Below are 18,874 nucleotides of genomic sequence, written 5' to 3' on the forward strand. Positions count from 1 at the left end.
CTCCACATCCCTCTAGCTTCCCCACCGTCCACAGGCGTTCTGTACAACTTTCTGGGAAAAATTATCTGTTAGCCAGTTTGATCTGAAAATAATAGTAGTATTTAGAATTATGCAACAGTGAGAATAACAGATCTTGGCATCAATTTGTGCATAGTTATCAATATCTGAAGAAGAAGTCGTCGTAATGCTGCTTTATTAAAGCATATTTTACAAATTACATTTTTAATGTTTTTTTTTCCACTGTAATCTACCGCCCATAATTACAACTTGCATCACAGCATTGCTGACAGACATTGTTTCCTCTACACTGTTAACAGAGCTCGCTTAAAAACATTTAGGGGATATGAATGCACTACAGGCCTCGAAATGAAACGTTCTCACCACCTGAATACTCCAAAAGTCTAACTATTCCTTTCGATTTGAATCAATAAAAATTTACCTAATTTTGTGCTGTTTTTCAGATCCAGTTTTATGTTCCATATACTAATTTTAAGTTGAGGCACTGTGGCGTTGCAAGAGGTTTCTCTATCGTACTTCTGTTAGGTTTTTATGTATATTTTAGTGTCGATGCGTCGCGATGTTGACTACCTGGCAGAGCCCACTGGATGGTATTACGCAGTTTTGTTTCATACGGATGTTTATACTTGACAAGTTTTTCTTATAAACGTGAACTATAATAATTTATAAATAATCACTCTTCAGCACCTGCAACGGCAAGCAACTGTCAGCTCCGCGTGCCGGAAATTGATGTAAACCTGCCTTGCTCATTGCACTTAGAATGCAATTGGTCACTTGGTCAGTATTAGTGCGCACATGGGTTAAGCAGGTAGTGATCCAAAAATTTTGTTTCAGTTTCTTGACAGACAGACTTAATATTAGTAAGCGGTAAGCTGGGTTTAAATTACGGAAATAACATTTTACTAGACATTATCTTCACATTTTACGTGGAAGAGAAGTAATATTTTTACAGCGGTATGAGTGCACATGGCTGAGAAGGAACCCTATGCGCGACCTCAGCCCAGCTGTGACTGTAATCAATTATATTCCGAAATCGAGAATATCTGAACCTAGCGAATATGTGATAGACGTCCGTCAAGTGACAACAGCAGCTGTTACTGACTTCCATTCGACGTACGAACGAACCACACTAGCTCAGTCACATCGGACGCGTTGTAATGACAGGCTGACATCTTCTCTCTCGCTATTATACTCTCGATTATGCAGCATCTGATGCCACTTCCACTCGGGTTCGAGATTAATCAGGAATTATCAGATCTTTGACCCTCTCTGAAACAACCAGATTTTACACATGTTAAATTCCACGATCCCCTCAGTCTCTCTGCCCGTCTTCTCATCCCCCTTCCCCCCCCCCCCCCCCCCATATGTACATATCAACCTCGTCCCATCTCTGTATAAAACCTCCTCCCTCTCTCTGTCCATCTCCTCTTCCCCCTACTTTCATTTCCGTCTGAAAGTTCAGTAGCTCCGTACATCTACATCTACATTTATACTCCGCAAACCACCCAACGGTGTGTGGCGGAGGGCACTTTACGTGCCACTGTCATTACCTCCCTTTCCTGTTCCAGTCGCGTATGGTTCGCGGGAAGAACGACTGCCGGAAAGCCTCCGTGCGCGCTCGAATCTCTCTAATTTTACGTTCGTGATCTCCTCGGGAGGTATAAGTAGGGGGAAGCACTATATTCGATACCTCATCCAGAAACGCACCCTCTCGAAACCTGGACAGCAAGCTACACCGCGATGCAGAGCGCCTCTCTTGCAAAGTCTGCCACTTGAGCTTGCTAAACATCTCCGTAACTCTATCACTCTTACCAAATAACCCTGTGACGAAACGCGCCGCTCTATCTCCCCCGTCAGACCGATCTGGTACGGATCCCACACTGATGAGCAATACTCAAGTATAGGTCGAACGAGTGTTTCTTAAGCCACCTCCTTTGTTGATGGACTACATTTTCGAAGGACTCTGCCAATGAATCTCAACCTGGCACCCGCCTTACCAACAATTAATTTTATATGATCATTCCACTTCAAATCGTTCCGTACGCATGCTCCCAGATATTTTACAGAAGTAACTGCTACTACTGTTTGTTCCCCTGTCACACAATCATACAATAAAGGATCCCTCTTTCTATCTATTCGCAATACATTACATTTGTCTATGTTAAGGGTCAGTTGCCACTCCGTGCAACAAGTGCCTATCCGCTGCAGATCTTCCTGCATTTCGCTGCAATTTTTTAATGATGCAACTTCTCTGTATACTACAGCATCATCCGCGAAAATCCGCATGGATCTTCCGACACTATCTACTAGGTCATTTATATACATTGTGAAAAGCAATGGTCCCATAACACTCCCCTGTGGCTCGCCAGAGGTTACTTTAACGTCTGTAGACGTTTCTCCATTGATAACAACATGCTGTGTTCTGTTTGCTAAAAACTCTTCAATCCAGCCACACAGTTGGTCTGATATTTCGTAGGCTCTTGCTTTGTTTATCAGGCGACAGTGCGAAACTGTATCGAACGCCTTCCGGAAGCCAACGAAAATGGCATGTACCTGGGAGCCTTTATTTAATATTTACTGGGTCTCATGAACAAATAAAGCGAGTTGGGTCTCAGACGATCGCTGATTCCGGAATACATGTTGATTCCTACAGAGTAGATTATGGGTTTCCAGAAATGACATGGTACGCGAGCAAAAAACATGTTCTAAAATTCTACAACAGATCGACGTCAAAGATATAGGTCTATAGTTTCTTTCTTTACAGACGAATGGAAAAACTAGTAGAAGCCGACCTCGGGAAGATCAGTTTGGATTCCGTAGAAATATCGGAACACGCGAGGCAATATTGACCCTATGACTTATCTTAGAAGCTAGATTAAGGAAAGGCAAACCTACGTTTCTAGCATTTGTAGACTTAGAGAAAGCTTTTGGCAATGTTGACTGGAATACTCTCTTTCAAATTCTGAAGATGGCAGGGGTATAATACAGGGAGCGCAAAGCTATTTACAATTTGTACAGAAACCAGATGGCAGTTATAAGAATCGAGGGACATCAAAGGGAAGCAGTGGTTGGGAAGGGAGTGAGACAGGGTTGTAGCCTATCCCCGATGTTATTCAATTTCTATATTGAGCAAGCAGTGAAGGAAACAAAAGAAAAATTCGGAGTAGGTATTAAAATCCATGGAGAAGTAATAAAAACTTTGAGGTTCGCCGATGACATTGTAATTCTGTCAGAGACAGCAAACGACATGGAAGAGCAGTTGAACGGAATGGACAGTGTCTTGAAAGGAGGGTATAAGATGGACATCAACAAAAGCAAAACGAGGATAATGGAATGTAGTCGAATTAAGTCGGGTGATGCTGAGGGAATTAGATTAGGAAATGAGACACTTAAAGCAGTAAAGGAGTTTTGCTATTTGGGGAGCAAAATAACTGATCATGGTCGAAGTAGGGAGGATATAAAATGTAGACTGGCAATGGCAAGGAAGGCATTTCTGAAGAAGAGAAATTTGTTAGCATCGAGTATAGATTTAAGTGTCAGGAAGTCGTTTCTGAAAGTATTTGTATGGAAGTTTTAAACATGAACGATAAATAGTTTCGACAAGAAGAGAATAGAAGCTTTCGAAATGTGGTGCTACAGAAGAATGCTGAAGATTAGATAGGTAGATCACATAACTAACGAGGAAGTATTGAATAGGATTGGGAAGAAGAGAAGTTTGTGGCACAACTTGACTAGAATAAGGGATCGGTTGGTAGGGCATATTCTGAGGCATCAATGGATCAGCAATTTAGTATTGGAGGGCAGCGTGGAGGGTAAAAATCGTAGAGGGAGACCAAGAGATGAATACACTAAGCAGATTCAGAAGGATGTAGGTTGCAGTAAGTACTGGGAGATGAAGAAGCTTGCACAGGATAGAGTAGCATGGAGAGCTGCATCAAACCAGTCTCAGGACTGAAGACCACAACAACAACAACAACAACAACAGTTTTGCGCATCTGCTCGACGACACTTCTTGAAGACTGGGACTACCTGTGCTCTTTTCCAATCATTTGGAACCTTCTGTTCCTCTAGAGACTTGCGGTACACGGCTGTTAGAAGGGGGGCAAGTACATGTCCTTCTCCCCCCATCTCTGTGTGCATAACCTCCTCGCCCTCCCCTCTGTTTGTCGGCTCCACCTCCCCATCTCTATCCATCTTTGTCTGAATTATCAGTTCGGTATAGTGTAAAAGCTCGATCGGTCAAGATCTTTTCTTGATTGTTGGCAAGAGAGTTGTTACATGTATGTTACATATATATTCTATGTTACATATATATTTACATATGTAATGTATTACAAAAATATACTGCATGTGTCTGTCCGAATACTCATTAGAGTATCGTGTAAAAATTGGAAATAAATCGGTCAAGAACTTTTCGAAATTTGTGATAACAATGCTTCCCCCTTCATATATTAATGTATGTAGTCTATCTGTCTATGTTCGTCCGAATGTTAGAGTATTGCGTAAAAATTTGTAGTAATTCGTCCAAGAACTGTTTCGTGATTTTCGGTAACAGCGTTACCTATTATGTATTACGTATGTATTTATATATTATGTACATAACTGTAAAACAGATTCTTTTGTTATGAAAACATGTGACTGCAGAACTGTGAAACTGAACGCAAAAATTTTGTTTTTCGTACCAAAAATGATATTACCACCCACAGTTACGAACACACACATAAAGAAACTCCCAAATCGCTCGAGCCGTTCATAAGTGATGCTCTTTCACAGTTGATTTTAATTTTCGATTTTTCTGGCGGATTTTCCAAAAAATTTTCTTTCATACATACCTTGTCCTGGCTATTACGAACACAATAAAGACAAAAAGCATTCTCAGTTGATGATATTTCATACATGCTGAAACTGGGGTAAATTCCCTACTTTTTCCAAAATGTATTTGTGTATTATGTATATAACTGTCAAACTGATTTTGGTGTTGTTATGAAAACAGGTGACAGCAGAAATGTCAAACTGAACGCAAAAATATTTTTTAGTTTCATTTTCATACTAAAAATGATATTACCATCGTCAATTACGAACATACGCATAAAATAATAGTTTTTCCAAAAATTTTATTTCATACAAACCTTGTCCCGAGAATAACGAACACAATAGCTAAAAATCAACAAAATCGGTCAATCCCGTTCTCGTGTGATGATTTTTCATACATTTAGCAACTGATTTTTATTCATACACATTGTTGTTTACAATAATATGTTTCATATATAGCTACATGTTTGTACCCTCCGCTAATTATGGAGTGTAGATGTAGATGCATAAGGACATAATGGTTCACACATTCAAAAGCCTTATCCGTGTCAGAATGCGTTCCCAATGGCAGTAACTTATTATTGTCGATTCTAGTACATCATCTGTCAATATAAATCTGCCTACTAAGTTGATAGTCCTTCTTGAAATCCAAACTTTTTACTGCTCTGTATGTTTTTCAGCCAATAGTTCATATAATCTGTTGTATATCAACTTCTCGAAATTATGTGAAAATACTGACAGTAGTGAGATGAGTCAGTTATTCTTTTCTAATGTTTTGTCTCCTTTATCGTGAAATGGCATGATACCATATTTCATCCTATCAGAGAAACATAGCACTGTGAAAAAATTCACAACATACATAATTTATTATATTATGAAATTCAGTTGAATACCATTGCAATAGTTTGCTACTGATTCCATCACAACCACTTGAACATCTTCTTCTAAGGGAGTATAATTCAGAAAAATTCTTTTCTACAATTAGATGGAGGGGAAGTTGAATTTTATCAAACCTGTTTCCAGAGAAGTTTTTTAGAAACTGTAAGCTATGCACAAGGAAGTGTTCAAACCTAAAGATGTGCTACTTAGGGATAAAAACGTTATATAAAGTTTCTGCAATTTTAGTGCTATCTTTGGTAAGCTCATTGTCTTCATTTTCCCTATTACAGGAAGCTGTACTTCTCAAAATGCCATGCAAATTCTGCTTACAGGAAACGATTGATAGAGTTAGTAACTTTTAGAAGTGAGTTGTTACTCACTCCATGGATTATGTTTGTTAGTCTTCCTTATGCATAGGTGAACAGATACTATAAATTTACTAAAGATGCCATTTCCCTGCTTAGATCATTTCTGTATATGAAATACTTTTTTGAAAAGTGATTAGCGTGATCAGTATCAAGCTATCTGAAGGTAAGAGAATAATAACAAACCTTATTGGACCACTGTCACTTCACCTCCCCCCCTCCCCCGCCACCCCTATCCTGTTACAATGGCGATTTTTTTACGGGAAGAACGATTGTAGGTATGCCTCTGTATGCACTCGAATGCCTCTATTTATGTTCTTTTCATAGTTTTTGCTCAAGAAATATGTAGGATAAAAGTTAAAATATTATGAAATAGTATTAACAACAGGTTGATAGTTTTTATTTGTTATCTGAATGACATAAAGCATAATGAAGCAGTTTCCTGTCTGTCAAATAATAACAGGCACTCAGGCTTTGAAGAAATCAGACATGGTGTGCCGCAGGGTTCTATTTTCGGTTCTGTGTTGTGTCTGATATACGATACATAAATGATTTTATGCTTGTCCCTTCATAAGATACAAAATTAATCCATTTTGGAGTTGAAATATTGGAACAAAAAGCGGTATCATTCCCTTACTGAAAAAGTAGGTTAGGAAATACTCGAAAACATCAACTAATGATCATACAATGTAGGCTTTCACAGCCGGTATTGTCTTCACTTCATCTACATCTACATCTACATCTACATGGATACTCTGCAAATCACATTCAAGCACAGAGGGTTCATCGAACCACCTTCACAATTCTCTATTGTTGCAATCTCGTATAGTGCACAGAAAGAATGAACATCTATATCTTTCCGTACGAGCTCTGATTTCCATTATTTTATCGTGATGATCGTTCTTCCCTATCTAGGTCGGTGTCAACAAAATGTTTTCGCATTCGAAGGAGAAAGTTGGTGACTGGAATTTGAGGCTGATATGCCGTGGTCGATGTGTAAATCTCCCCCCCGACGTTTCGTCTCTGACTGCGGCAGTTCGCCGCTGTACCTCGGAGAATGTCTGCCGCAGTCGGAGACGAAACGTCAGGGGAGAGATTTACACATCGACCACGGCCTATTAGCCCGGAAGATTTAAGTAAACATCAACTAATGGTTCAAGACAAAAGGATTATCACTGAATTTTGGCAAGCCTCAGTACATAGAGTACAGTACTGTTCATAGAATTCCACTGGCTTTAAAAGTAGTCTTCTCAAGTAATGAGAAAACGGTATAGTAAGTAAAAATTTTGTTTGACTACTACACGCAGTTTAAAATTGAAGAAATTATTTTGTTCAACATATTTTCAGTCATTAATGAGTTGTGGAGCTTTTTATTGGGATACTCAAGATACAGAACAGTACTTCCGGAATACAGAAGAATATTAAAATAATTGTATTTGATGTTAGTTCTAGAACATCCTGCAGAGAACTCTTCAGCAAACTTGGTATTTTGGGAACCACGTCACAATAAAAACATTCGTAAATGTCCTTTGTCGTTTGCAAAATTTGCATTTTATCAAAAAACAGTGAATTGCAGTAATATAACACTGGGAGCAAAGACATCCTCTACAAAGAGATCAAAGGGCTAACATTAGTAAGAAAGGAGTCAGATACATAGTTACACATGTGTTTAAAACCTTCTGGGCCCTTGGTCATCAAACTGCGAGACCCGAATAAGGTAGTCTTGTGGCTCGTGATTATCAGCCGTATTTTAGAATATTATGCATGTAGCAACTAACAACCGAATCCACAAACGTCAACTAACATTAAGAGCTATTTAAAGGTATAGTTTTCCCGCTCAGATACAGAAATGCGTGCAGAGACAAACACATTTTTAGATGTGGTTTATTTTAACTGACATTGGTGAACTGGCTTAGAGCTAAGTAAAGCTGGCCGCTTACTTCAAGGGCAGAGCGACAAGTAGAGCAGCCACTGTGGGGTTAGAGGGGGTGAATGACTTATTGCTTGTCTTCCTGCAGTGACACCTCACGCGTGTGCGACTCATACCGGTCAGGTGCAATGGTATAAATTTTGACAGTAAGAGAACAATTACATTCAAAACAATTTAGTAAACATTTGTGATCGTATCTCATATTACCGACTTTTAAGGACCAGTACTTGGGGACCGGAATTCAGCTTACCGCGCCCTTACTGTAGCGAGTCTGTTGGGTGTTAATAACATAATAATGTATGAAAATTACCACTTCAATTACAAATAAGAGCGGTAGATACGCAGTCCAAGGTGCCACCCCACAATGTCCTTATTGGCTCTTGAGTAAAAAGAGTTTGACGACCACTATGCTACAGCATATTAAATGCGATGTAGATAATTTGATGGAGTGTAACACTGAAGTAAAGAAATTTCTGTTGGGAAACTCTTTCTATTTCATTGCACAGTATCTTCACAGAAGATGTTAAATACGAGGGTGAGTCAAATGAACACTTTAAATATTTTTTTAAAAATATTATTTATTGTGTAGAAGTGGTACAACGCTGTTATCACTTTTCAACATAATCTCCCCCACGCTCAATGCAAGTCCTCCAGCGCTTACAAAGTGCATAAATTCCTTTAGAAAAAAGTTCTTTTGGTAGTCGATGCAACCACTCATGCACTGCGTGGCGTACCTCTTCATCAGAACGGAACTTCTTTCCTCCCATTGCGTCTTTGAGTGGTCCAAACATATGGAAATCACTTGGGGGGCAATGTCTGGTGAATATGGTGGATGAGGTAGACACTCAAAATGCAGGTATGTGATTGTTGCAACTGTTGTACCGGCAGTGTGGGGCCTTGCATTGTCATATTGCAAAAGGACACCTGCTGACAGAAATCCACGTCGCTTTGATTTGATTGCACGCCGCAGATGATTTTTTAGGAGATCCTTGTATGATGCACTGGTGACAGTGGTCCCTATAGGCCTGTAATACTCCAAAAGGACGCCTTTTTCGTCCCAAAAGAGAGTCAGCATACCCTTCCCTGCTGATGGTTCTGCTCGAGACTTCTTTGGATTTGGTGATGAGCAATGGCGCCATTCCTTGCTCGCTCTCTTCGTTTCCAGCTGGTGGAAGTTAACCCAGGTTTCGTCCCAAGTAACGATTCTTGCAAGAAAGCCATCACCTTCTCGTTTAAAGCGCCGAAGAAGTTCTTCACAAGCATCAACACGTCGTTCTCTTATTTCAGGAGTCAGTTGCCATGGCACCCATCTTGCAGACACTTTGTGAAACGGGAGCACATCATGCACAATGTGGTGCGCTCACCCATGACTAATCTGTGAACATGCTGCAATGTCATTCAGTGTCACTCGGCGGTTTTCCTTCACTATGGCTTCAACTGCTGCAGTGTTCTGTGGAGTCACAACTCGTTGTGCCTGCATCTTCCACTGAAGTCACACCATCTGCGAACTTCCTACTCCATGCGTAGACTTGCTGCTGTGACAAACATGCATCGCCGTACTGAACATTCATTCTTCGATGAATTTCAATAGATTTCACACCTTCACTACGCAAAAACCGAATAACAGAACACTGTTCTTCCCTGGTGCAAGTCGAAAGTGAGGCGGCCATCTTTATATTGATACTGCGACAGTATGTGTGCGTCTGCACTATGCTGCCACCTACAGGCCATTCTCCAAGCTGTTTGTAGCACGCTTACCAACTTACAGGATAACGGCGCGAAATTTCGATTTGTTATTACAAATGTAACGTTTCCATTTGACTCACCCTCGTATAATGTTTTAGGTTTTACGTAATTAAAAATTGCAGCGGAATAGAAGTGCGTTCGTAATGGTAAGTCATTTCATTTTACTGCTCTTACATTAAATTACATGCACATTTTTGACTTCCTTCCAATACCCAGAGACCTGCGACATCAGTGGAGAACGAGTAATGTAACGTAAAGGAACATCGCTTGCTCGTGTACGGTTGCGCAGTTCGATTTCGGGCCGTGGAAGGTTCGCTTTCAGGTAATACAGTCCCATCCAGGCACCACGAACAACACGCGGTCGTTTAATTTTTCATCAGCGGAAGGAATGGTGACACGAATTTTGTCACTCGTTTCGGAATTCAGGAACACTACCTCGCCACACGTCGTGGGTCGTCTGCAGGACATATTGACACGTGTCACTCTGCATTATTTGTGCGACTTAAATTATTCACGGCAACACGCAGTTCGCCAGTTTTAAAAATATGCGCAGTGCACTCCCGGTGGCACAGAAAAACCACATCAAAAATGTACTCACTGCTCTGGTTGGGTAAGGCTGACAGCGTGAAGGCAGATGAAGCACTGAACTGCTCGCGTAATACAAACCACAGGTACTTTGGCCATAGCGACAGGAACCTGACACAGGTCACAAGGAGCACAGCAAAGCAGGTTATCGAATCAGCGCAAGCAAGACACGCAGCCCTGTCAAGGCATGATAAAGGTACGACGGTAAAAGGTACAGCATAGTGCGAAGGCATTGTGTCAGGCGGAATGTCCTTGAGAGTGTGTGCTAATCATGTAATGTATCATTATGTATTATATCTTGCACTCCGTCTTCAGGCCACGAGTGGCCTACCGGGACCATTCGACAGCCGTGTCATCCTCAGAGGAGGATGCGGATAGGAGGGGCGTGGGGTCAGCACACCGCTCTCCCGATCGTTATGATGGTATTCTTGACCGAAACCGCTACTAATCGGTCGAGTAGCTCCTCAATTGTCATCACGAGGCTGAGTGCACCCCGAAAATTGGCAACAGCGCATGGCGGCCTGGCTGGTCACCCCTCCATCGCCCATCCATCGCCCATCTATCGCCCGACAGCGATTATATCTTGCGATATAATTAATGATGGCATGACAGCCAAGTAAAAGGCTGTAGCCCCAAAAATATCTTTGAGAACGCAACTGGACTCTACAGAATTCAAACGTGCAATACACATGTGAGTGCAATTTGTATAACATGCAACTTTACACGAAGATACTGAAAAACCAACATAAGACGGTTGAATATACTGAAAAACCAACAACAGAGGGTAAGCCGCTGAGTGCAAATTGCAAGCATTTGAAGAGAAACGTCTTGATCTGACACAAAGAAATGGACTGCATGTGATAACAGGATGAACTGCTCGCCGTCTTACCTTTCGGTGTTGACAATTACAGGTGATCGTACTGTTGAGTTATACAGCTACTGATGCTAGGCATCAGGGTAGGAAACTACACTTAGATAGTGTAACATCCGTAACATCGCCTGTTATAGGTTTATGAAGGCATAAGAAAGTCAGTAAGTGAGGCAAATGGGAATACATTTCGGGGACGTCAGGACGAGGTCAGTTTTAGTTAACCTTGTACAAAATAAGTCTGACTTGTAATCTGTACTCGGACATAAACAACTTACAGAACCCATCAAGAGAACAAGCGTTGGAACTACCGACAGATAACAGTTTATGTTGCTCAAGAAACAGTGCAAGAGGTGACTGACTGTAGTAGCCTCTATTCATACACGTGGACATCATTTCCGCAAAGAAAGACAATTATTCAGCAATATTTTCATAACACTCTAAGATAATATCCTACAGACAGCTGCTAAAAGCCGCGCGGGATTAGCCGAGCGGTCGGGGCGCTGCAGTCATCGACTGTGCGGCTGGCCCCGGCAGAGGTTCGAGTCCTCCCTCGGGCATGGGTGTGTGTGTCTGTCCTTAGGATAATTTAGGTTAAGTAGTGTGTATGCTTAGGGACAGATGACCTTAGCAGTTAAGTCCCATAAGATTTCATACACACAGTTGCTAAAACAGTTTGTAGCTGAGAGGTATCACGTAAGCACTATACAAGAACAGTTTATTAAAGACTGTGGATATATCCTTGTCAGTGTGTATACGAAGAAAAAAACAGAGTTCGGTATTACGTGAGCTGTTGTGGGGCGGCGGGTGGCTAGTAAAATATTGTATAAGAATATTAAAGCTTCACCGTGTTTCACGAGAGAGTGGAAACTATTGGTCAGCCAGAGAGCGATGGAGAACACATTGACCATAATTTACAGTCTGAAAGTTCATATTCTTCTTGAAATCTCTGAAAGAAATGTTTCTAATCTCTGTTTACTCAACAGAATCTGGAACTATGATTACAAATAAATGTTTTGAGTTCTAACTGATTAATGTATTTAGTGAAAGTTCACACGTACAAACATATTAACATTCCTGATAATAAGAATAATAACGTCTCTGTCATAAACAGCACTATGAGCAGTTCAGAGTCGACCTCTATGGTAAGCTGCAATTAAATGTTCTTTCGCCCTGACTCCTAATCGTCAAAGTTAATTGCTCGCCACAAAAGTGGAGAATAATCTCACCACTGACACGCGGTTTGGTTAACATTACGGGCGGAATACAAACGCTTACTTCCGCGAAATCTAAGCGATCCAGGACGGTGTACAGTCCTCACGAGTTCACTTCCTATTTGTTCCGAAAACACGCATTTAGCGGCAGCTGGCTGTGACGTCACCCGAGAGAGCGCGTAAGCCGGCGTTTGACTGACGCGGACCGACTGATAGCTGGGTGCGAAGTGAGTGTATCACTGCCTCTCAGGCGGTATTTATAGTGGGCCTGTACAAAAACTCATATTGATCATTAAACAGTATCAGAGCCCATCGTCGCAATTTCTGCTCTTGGAAGAATTGAAAAAGTCTGTTAAAGGAATTTTCAACCATTCAATTATTGGTGGAACTTGGTAACAATATACATAATGACGAGCATTTCTTTTCAAGCAGACTAAAATTACACTGCGGTTTGTGAAGAATTTTTGAGGCAAATGCAGTAGGTCAGTGAGAAGAAATCCTGTGGAACAGCCCATAAGAAGATGCATCCACAGCTAACACAACAGGCTCAGTTGCATCAAAATGAGTCAAACATTGACGACTAAATAATGCTTCCTTTAATTTCAGAAGTGCATCGTGACGTTCTTGGGACCACACAAAAGTAACACTTTTCTGGTGCAGCTGGTTCGGTGGAGCAGCAATCTGCGCTGCATTTGCAATGAATTTAATGGGGTGTGAAATCTTATGGGACTTAACTGCTACGGTCATCATTCCCTAAGCTTACACACTACTTAACCTTAATTATGCTAAGGACAACACCCATGCCCGAGGGAGGACTCGAACCTCCGCCGGAACCAGCCGCACAGTACATGACTGCAGCGACTAAGACCGCTCGGCTAATCCCGCGCGGCAATGAATTTAATATAACAGGCGAGCTTCCCCACGACAACTTGGAGCTCCTTAATGTCACGAGGCGCAGCAGATCTCTAACCTGAGCCAAGTGCAAAGTAGCTGGATGAATACCCTGCACATTTATTAAGTGTCCTAAATAGTCAAGTTCTTCTTTCGAAGAAGGAGCACTTTTCCTTGTGATAGAAAGAATTTGAAGCAACCGGTCTACATTTTCCAATTGTTCGGTTGGTGTACAACCCACCGTAGCAATATGGTCCAAATAGTTTGTACAAGAAGGGACTTTTGCTGTTAATTGTTCCAGGAGCCACTGCAAAATAGCAGGAGCTGAAGCGCTTCAAACAGTAGCGTCGAAACTGGAACAATTCCAGGTGAGTGTTTATCATAAAATATTTCTCGAACTGCTCATCCAGCAACAACTGTAAGTATGCCTCAAGTAAATCAATCTTGGAAAGGAATCCTCCTGTTCCAATCCATCCATTATCTTCTCCGGTCGTGGGATAGGAAATGACTCTAAAATTGTTTGCAGGTTTAGTATTACTTTAAATTAGCACACAGACATGAACCTCCTCATGGTTTTTGAGAATGATCAAGGGTTATAACCATTGAATTGCAGAAACGGGTTGGGTAACAGCATTGTCTCCCGTCTTTGCAGTTCCTAAGCAATTTGCAAGGGGGCAAGCGTTGCACGAAAAACTCGCGTTTGAGAGTTGTCTTTAGCGGTAATGTGGTCTTCAAAACGATTAACCCTTTCTAAACCCGGTTGAAACAGTTATTTGTTGTTATTACACAAGTCAGAAACATTAGTATGACGCACTGAAGCACTGATTTGTAACACACTGTCCTGTAAGCACAGGTTGAGCAAATCAAACACGTGTAAAACAGAAGTGTTTTCACTGTATCTAGAACTGAGTACATGAAACGGCACACATTTCATAACATCACGAAAAGTTTCTGACAAACTGCGCACGACAAGTACTGGAATTTCTTGTCTGTCGGATGCAGATAAAACAGAAATATTTCAGTGCCTGTGTTGTTCAGAAATACAATGCAAAGTTCCTTTGAACAGGCAGGCACGTCTGAAAAAACTTCGCCGCATACAACAAGGTTGGGTATGGCAGTGAGTCATGCTCGGATGGCCTAATGGTAAGGCGACCGCACGCTAGAAATGGGAATTCTGAGTTCGAGTTCTGGCCCTGCACAAATTTTCATTGCCTAAGTTCTTTATAAAGCTGCAAATAAATTTCATGTAACAATATTTTGAAAAACACAGCCCTCAGTCGCGAACACAATTAATTTGTAACCTAGGTCTCGGTGTCACAAGGGACACCTTCTTAGGACAAAATTAAAACTAAATGTTACAGCGTAACGTACCAAACAATACGAAAGCTGCGGTCATACCTGACAGCGTAAGTCAGAATTAAAATAAAATGAAACAGGGGGGGGGGGGGGGGGGGTCTGGCATGTGCCCTCTGCTGCAGTCAACACAAAACTGAAGCATCATGTGACTTGTGCGCCACGGCAACTTCAAGACAATACCACCATCAGGTGGATAATTGGTAAAACAAGCTATTTTGTAAACATCTCTCGTAACTGCGGAGAGGGAAACAAACAAACACCTGAACGGTGTACATGAAGTAATTACAATAGTGGGGTACTGCATGATATAAAATACAACTAATGAATGACTGGCTGTAGTAAAAAAATTACAGAATAAATGCATGAAGAAGACATGTACGAAATAACCCATATGATGACATTACTGCTTGCTATAATAGATACGTTATAAAAACCAAAAAAGCTTTTTTAATTTACGTATATGGGCCGTAAAAAGTAGAAAGAAAAGGGGTCTCTGAATCTGCAAGAAGTGCTTGCAACATCAAAGTGTTAGATCTCGTCAAGCAGCGGCTTTATACCACTCAAATAACTTCTTACGCGGAACTGCACCTGCTCGTTGAGAATAAGTCCGTCATTCGAAAGCAAATGCTTGAAAATTTCCAGCTCCTTCAAAATATCAAGTTTACGCCTTTTTTTTTCAATATGCAAAATTTCCAACTCCTGAGCCCCTTTAGGAGAGTGCACTGTGATTAACAGGTGATCTGCAAAAGAAGAATTAGGGGCACACGAACCGTTTCCCCTCAGAAAATGTTCTTTATAGCGAATTGAAAAGGCACGTCCTGTTTGACCAATATAATAGGCACCGCAAGTGTCACATGAAATCTTGTAGACACCAGAATTCTGCAGAGGGCTAGTAGTTGACTTTAAATTATGGATGACATTTTTCTCAAGTTGTTATTTGTAGAAAAGGCAATATTACATTTGTATTTAATCCGAAGCAACCTTATTTAAAGGCTTTTATCAACTTCAGAAATTGTAAAAATCATCCTTTGAGCTTGAGGCCTATTGTAAAAAAATTAATTTCTGATAACATAAAATGGCTTTATGCCAAAAAAGACGCTCTTAATGCAAAGGCTTACGACCTGTATCTTGAAATTACAAAACTGTGCCATGATTTGTTTAATGTTAATATCGATGTTGTATGGTCACAAATAAATGACTATTTAGAGAATTATAAACAAGGTGTTATGTACAGGCATGAAAAGAAAATCAGTAAGCCTTTCTGCCTTTTTCCACCTGATAGATCTTCCGAAAAATTTAAAAAAAGTGACCATGACTTTTATCACAGAGTTTTAAATAAGACTGATATTAATTTTACAGAGGCAGAAACTAGTATGTTAGAAAAAGGGCTTAAGTATAATGTTAAACCAGATTTGACTAACAAGCAGGTCGTGCAGAATGTCCTTGTAGACCTGAAAACTGGTTTAGATTGCATAAAAATGGATACTGCTGTGCAAACTAGGATTGCTTATGATGTAACAAATATTTTTAGTAAATGTCAGGCTGCTTCCCCCAATGCCTCATGTAATGGCAAGGCCTTGATTAGAAATATTAATAAGAAACTTAAAGATAATGATGCTCTTATAACGAAAGCTGATAAGGGATCTTCACTAGTAACTGCATATGATGAAGAATATATTTCGGAAACCATGTCTTTTTTCGAAGATAATGGTGCTTCTGAACTACAAGTCGATCCTACTCCCTCCCTCCAGAAAGAAATCAAATCAGCTGTTGACAACGCCAATTTGTTGCTGAAGCCATTTCACAAAAACTGACTTATTAATATGAATCCACAACCTCCCAAATTAAGAGCGCAGTTTAAGATATATAAGCTTGGCCATCCCATTCGTCCGATTTTGAACAGTCAGAACAGTGCTTATCATGAACTTGCTAGATTTTTACATGATCGACTGAAAAAGTCTTTTGTCTTCACTCATTGCTATTCTGTCTTAAATAGTGCTGCTGTAGTTCGCAAAGTAGAGGATATAGACTGTGATTGGAAGATCATGTTTTCAAATCGATACAGAGGACTATGAGAGTCTTCAAAATTTTCCTTTCGATTTTGGGTGTGTTGCCACAGCAACTGCTTCTGAATCAGCTCTTCAGATTGCCTTGCAATACGTGTGCTGTGGGGGTCATAGAGTTGGAAGGAATTCCCTATCCAGTGGCGCATCGGTACTTTTTGCATCGTCACACGCTATTCACATGGTCAGGCCTTCTGCGGTTGCATACAGAGAACGGTGATGCAGCGGGACTAAAAGTCTATATTGCGTCAAGGCGATTGGGGTGTAGTTCACATGAAGCGAGTATCCAGACAGTATTGTACTTGGTAGGGCATAGACACCCACATCGAGCAAATGACCTCTTGATGCCACGTTCGTCCGCAAAATCAGTAGCAACACCTCAACATCTGTCCGGACCATGGAAAAATATCCATATTGATTTCATCTGTTCTGGAACACGCGGGGATGGTTGTTGGTGACAGACACGTACAGTAAACTTCCTTTTGTTCTCCCAGTGACATTCACGTTATTGTTTTTGTCTTCTATTTTGTCCTTAAGGTCTTCGTGAGCTCATTGTCTTGGACAATGTATCATAATTCACGTCAGCCGATTTCCAACAGTTTTGTGTCGCCTATGGCATAGACCACGGGCCTAATGCACATTTCCACCCTCAGTCCAACGGTGAAGGTGAACGTTTCTTCGCGAATGAGATATTCACTCTGCAGCGGAGTGTGCGCTGATATGAAACTTCCTGGCTGATTAAAACTGTGTGCTCGACCGAGACTCGAACTCGGGACCTTTGCGTTTCGTGGGCAAGTGCTCTACCATCTGAGCTACAGAAGCACGACTCACGGCCGGTCCTCACAGCTTTACTTCCGCCAGTATCTCGTCTCCTACCTTCCAAATTTTACAGAAGCTCTCCTGCGAACCTTGCAGAACTAGCGCTCCTGAAAGAAAGGATACTGCCGGAGACATGGCTTAGCCACAGCCTGGGGGATGTTTCCAGAATGAGATATTCACTCTGCAGCGGAGTGTGCGCTGATATGAAACTTCCTGGCAGATTAAAACTGGCAGAAGTAAAGCTGTGAGGAGCGGCCGTGAGTCGTGCTTCGGTAGCTCAGATGGTAGAGCACTTGCTCGCGAAAGGCAAAGGTCCCGAGTTCGAGTCTCGGTCGGGCACACAGTTTTAATCTGCCAGGAAGTTTCGTTTCTTCGAGAGTTCAAAAGTCACATATGGGAGAAAGTTTTACAGATGTTTCCTTCCTTCTACCGCTGTGTGCCACGTGACAGAATTATCACACGACCGTCGTCACCGTACCCTGTTGTCTCTGCTACGGCTGCCGTGGAAACAATTCGTTCCGCAAGTTAGACAAATTTCAGCTACAGGATGAAGTCTTTTTCAATGTTTTGGCAAGAAACATCGTCGGGATCATAGTGTCACAACAAAAATCAACGCGAAAGGTTCAGACGGCGTCATCAGAACCACCTGCGGCGTGTTTCCGAGTATGTCAGTGGTTCTGCTGCAGAATTTTTGGCCACAGACTCGGCATGCCCCTGGGGTCCACTCCAGTGGTCACCTCCGCTCCTCCTGCAGTCGCTGCCGGGGCCATCCTGAGTGGCGCCCATTGGAGGTCGACACCCCGTCGCCGCAGCCATTACTGACGTCACAGATGTCGGCGCCCGTCCTGCGGCCTGAACCAATGTCCGTGCAAGTGCCGCTCCTGGGAGGCCATCACGACGCCCCAGGAGGTTGTATGAAGGATCGAGTCGTATTTGGGGCCGAATTGCGACAGCAGTTAGGTCAGTCTTCACTAGTCCACTCGTGAATGTGTAGAACTGACTTAAGGAGTGGCACTCTTAATCACTAATCACGTTGCTGGGTGACGTATGACTTACCAGTATGCCACAGGATGCGACTGGGGACCGGAGCGCTGAGTTCCTGCGACTGGAAGTCGGTTGGGTAAAATAACAGTTTTTTACTCAGTTTCAAATTTTAAACATACAGTCTTCAATCTTCGGAATCATTTTAGACCCTTTCGAACCTCCAACGTCTTGACAGTGACTTGGCCCCAGACATCAGAAGCGGACCCAACTCTACCAGCGTGGCATCGGTATCAGCGATGGGGCGAAGGGCTGTCATTCCGAAACGGAGATCTGAATAACTAATG

The sequence above is a fragment of the Schistocerca americana genome, chromosome 1, assembly GCF_021461395.2.
Source record: "Schistocerca americana isolate TAMUIC-IGC-003095 chromosome 1, iqSchAmer2.1, whole genome shotgun sequence".
Classification (NCBI taxonomy): domain Eukaryota; kingdom Metazoa; phylum Arthropoda; class Insecta; order Orthoptera; family Acrididae; genus Schistocerca; species Schistocerca americana.